Here is a 4,582-nt window from a genome sequence, read left to right as displayed (position 1 = left end):
TAAATAAATTATTTATTTCAATTTTTAATACGTTAAATATAAGTAGAAGTGAGAATAAGCCAGATCAACTAACAGTGGCATATGACCTAACCTACATAGGTTTAGGTTAGACCCGACTTAGGGCTAAATTTTTTACCAGCCTATTTAGTTAAAAAGACTAGACCACTAGCCATGAAAAAAAACTTATCAGGCCGACCTATTTAAATAAATATGAATAAATTTAGTACTATTATTATATTTTATTTATATTTTAAATTAAAATACAAAAATAAAGTTTATTTATTTTGAAGAACTTCTCAAAATAAATTGAAAAAAAACTTATGAACAATGTCATATGTCGTTTTCATAACCTTTCTCAAACAAATAGTATTACATAACTTATGATAATAGATAAACTTGAATATATCAATTAAATGAGCATTTAGCCTCGTTGATCTTTTAATTTGTTATTCTATTTAAATATTAATTAAATTTCTTATTTACAAATGTTTAAATAAAACAGATTTTATGTAGGCTAATAGGCAAACAAGTCTTCGAAAAGAACACAGACTTGGACTTAAAATTAAGCCTATAATATTTAGTAGGTTAGACTTGAGTGTAATAAAGTCTAGTTTGACCCTATCTATTCACTAAATATAAATAATAAAGTCTAATTCAAGTCTAATTCGACCCAATCTATTCACTAAATATAAATAATTTCAATAAAATAAAATTTATTATTCTTAAAACAAAATAAAATATTTTCATTTCTAAAACAATAAATACAAGTGCCGACAGTGGTTAGCATTTTCCTAAAGATTATTTATTGGGAAATGCTAACAAGTGCCCCAGGGGCACTTTTTAAGAACTTAAAAGAGTAAGTTTTTCTTGGAAATATAAGTAATTAATGCATCGAAAATTGAAATAATTAACTTTTTAAAGAATGTTTTCTTTAAATAGAATGCTTAAAGAGTGCCCCCGGGGCACTCGTTAGCATGACCCTTATTTATTTATGCAGTATATTAGTGCTTAAGGTTTATTCATTTTTATTACCAAGTTCTACCACTAAGATTATATCATTAATTACTTTTTGAGAAATGGGGCATATCTCATATCGAATGTTACAGCTTCCTCCAACAACTATGCCTCATTCTTTATCATGACAACAATTTGGAAGTTTATTAATTGCATCATCAAGACACTTCTTGCAATCCTCACTTGAAAGGTCTCTAGTGCACCGAGTTAACCCATAAAGTTTCTTTGAATTCTTAAGCTTTACCTCTATCGCTGCATAAATTTTTTCAGTCACAGGAGCCACATAAGAAAGTAGGGTCCATAAATCTTTAGTTTTGTTTTTAAAATTGGCAAGATTACTAACGAAATTCGAATTCCACGTATAGGATTCGTTAGTGTTATCCTCCACAAAATATTCATGTTCTAAAATTTTAAAAACATCAGATGAATGTATGTCTCATGTATTATTTAAGGTTTACTTAAAAGTTATTCTTTGATGATTATCGGAGCCATTGTTTAGAACACTAGGTTCATTTTGAGCCTTCATCTCATCTTCACCATTCAAACAATTTTCACCATACCTTAATTTATATTCCACAACAAGATAGGCCATACATGGCCAGTTAAACTGAAATTTGGTAGGGCGATATATTGGGCCAAGTGTCCTACATGGATTAAGGCAAATGAATCTAATTGGCCGAGGGCCAAAACCTTAGAGAGTTAATAAGTGATGGTTTGACCAAAAAGAATTTGACTAATTTGTAGATGTCGAAGGGAAATCATTTAAGGTATCAGGTAGTAGTAGTGCTTACGTAATCAAGGAGAAACTAAAATGCCTGGCAATAGATTGAGTGTTGAAAGGAAATCCACTAACGCAACCAAATAATTCAACATGACACACCAAATAACTAGAATAAAAAATTACGGGACCTGTAGATCACTTAAATCTCTACTATAATCAAACAATAGATATAATAAAGGTTCTCTCTAACAATAGTTAGAGGCATGCATCGACATACTCAAAAATTACAATCAATCTCGAAATACAATAAGAAACAAGAGATACAATCAATCGAAAAATCAACCACAAAAACAGCACCTCAGAAAACCACTCGATAGACAAGTCTAAAAAACTCAAAATCAGATCTCCACTGCTCAGAAATGTACCTGTATGAGTGTTGAACACTGTCAACAAAAATCAAGACGGTGTGACAGTTGGATTGTGAGAAAAATTCGATCTCGTGGGACTGGTATATGCTGAATGGGGCAGCAGGAATTTCACTCATCTCTCTTCTTTTCTTTGTTGTTGCTCACACAAAGAATGAATTGACCTGAATCTCTATATTGGATAATAACAAAGGCACACACACACACACATGAGCTGCTAACTCACTTTCATTTGGACCACTCCAAATAGGAAGGGTAGCCCAACAAACTCCCCCAACCGACTAGTTGGAGGGTACCACCAATCCGACTACCGTACGACAAAACTCAAACTTTCCCCTATGCAACACCTTCATCAACATATTCGAACCACTATCATTAGTGTGAATCTTCTCAAGCTTCATTTACTTGGAATCTAATAGATTAGAAATTCAATGATGATGAACATTAATATGCTTCGACCTTGAGTGAAAGGCGGAATTCTTCAATAAGTGAATGACACTTTAATTCTCACAAAACAAGACATACTTTTCTTATTTCACACCAAGTTCCATTGCAAATTTCCTCAACCATGACAACTCTTTTGACGCTTCCACGAAGGCTATAAACTCGGCTTTGGTAGTAGAGAGTGCAACACACTTTTGCAACTTTGATGGCCAAGCCACGACTCCCTTGAAAAAAGCCACCATATACCCCAAAGTATATTTTCGACCATCTAAGCTTCCATCTAGATCCGAATCTGTATACGCAACATACATAGGCTTCTTGCGTCCCAAGGTTAGATTCAAATTCGAAAAGCCACACAAATATATCAACACCCATTTCTCATCCTCCCAATGATCTTTTCCCGAATCTGAGAGATAACGACTCACCATTCCTACATCATGATTAATATTGGATCTTATACAAACCATAGCATACATCAAACTAACAAAGGCTAACGAGTATGGAATGTTATTCATAGTCAACTTTTCTTCGTTTGTAGACGGACATAATTTATGACTAAGTTTGAAATAAGAAGCAAGTGGAAAGCTCGCCACTTTAACCTTATCTAGACGAAAAGTCGAAGGACTTTCTGCACATACTTTTCTTGTGACAAGTACAAATTCTTCTCATTTTAATCTCGAACAACTTCAATACCAAGAATTTTCCAAGCCTCGTAGAAAAATATTCACTTAAAGTGTTCTTCTACTCTTTAATTCTTGAAATATCATTTCCAACAGTTAGCATATTGTAATACGGTGAACTGACTTTTTATAATCGAAAATGTTGCGGTAAGCAAGAGTCGCCACCGACTTTTATTTTATCCAAATTAAATCAGAAAGGCTAAAAGAACAGGAAAAAACCTTTAAAAGAAATTTTGAGTTCGGGGGGTAATTTATGCAAAGGGAAGGTTTAAAAAGCACCCTTTGCATCCATGGTTTTCCATGGGCTCTTAATTGCTTTGCTCTTTTTCGTTCAGAAATGTAGAAGAAATGAATACGGACTTTAGCTCGTAAATGAGCGTAGCCATTTTGAAGGTTTTTGAGAAAGAATATGAAAATGTTTTTTAGCCAGAGCAAGGCAATTAGGGGCAATTACCTTAATAATGTAGAAAATCAGTTCTTTTAGCCTTTCAGGGTGAAAGGGTCTATCCATGCCATAAGAGGGCAGGAAGCCTTTCATTTGGAGGTTGAAGGGTCGTCGAATTATCATTCGCCATAAGACTGTCCCATGCCATAGAGAGGCAGGTAGTCTAAGGGAAGGATCAGAATAGCCTTTCGTAGGCAACCAGAGGATACCTCAGCCCTTCGTAGGCAACTTCCGAGGGACGAGATCATATTTAGTGTATCGAAGGCAGCATCATTAGGGACCTATGATCTTTGCATTAGTCGAGGCAACATGGCTGAGGTATCCTCGTATTCGAGGGACATGGCTATTCTGCAAAAAACACAAGGCAACAAGGCAACAAGAGGGGTACCATAAAAAGTGTGCGTGGGTGCAACAATCACGTGATTAAGTTCAATTATTTATCTTGTAATTAGTTATCCTAATTCAGTTCAAGACTTGCACTCCCTAAGATTACTAACCACAGCAGAAAGTATAAAGCAGTTTAAGTGCCTTCAAGGCCAATCAATACAGACTAGAAGCAGATACATAATAATAGGGGGAGGGAATAAGAATCCAGCGGGTTTGACATAAGTAATAATTAAGCAAAAGATAAAATTTCAGGGTTACCGAACATTCGAGCTCTGACTGGTTGACTAACCCTGAAATTGGAAAAGGAAAAATAAACAAACAGGGGTGAGTGTATGACTAGTTCCTTTATCAGAAAGGCAAAAGCAAATTAAAAGGCAAAATAATTAAATTAAATTAAAGGCAAAAATAAATATAAAAAATAAAATAGGGGACTTAGCTTTTCGGTCGGGTGAGGCGCACGGCCGAA

The sequence above is a fragment of the Vicia villosa genome, linkage group LG2 (genome assembly GCF_029867415.1).
Source record: "Vicia villosa cultivar HV-30 ecotype Madison, WI linkage group LG2, Vvil1.0, whole genome shotgun sequence".
Lineage (NCBI taxonomy): Eukaryota > Viridiplantae > Streptophyta > Magnoliopsida > Fabales > Fabaceae > Vicia > Vicia villosa.
This window is presented reverse-complemented; position numbering follows the sequence as displayed.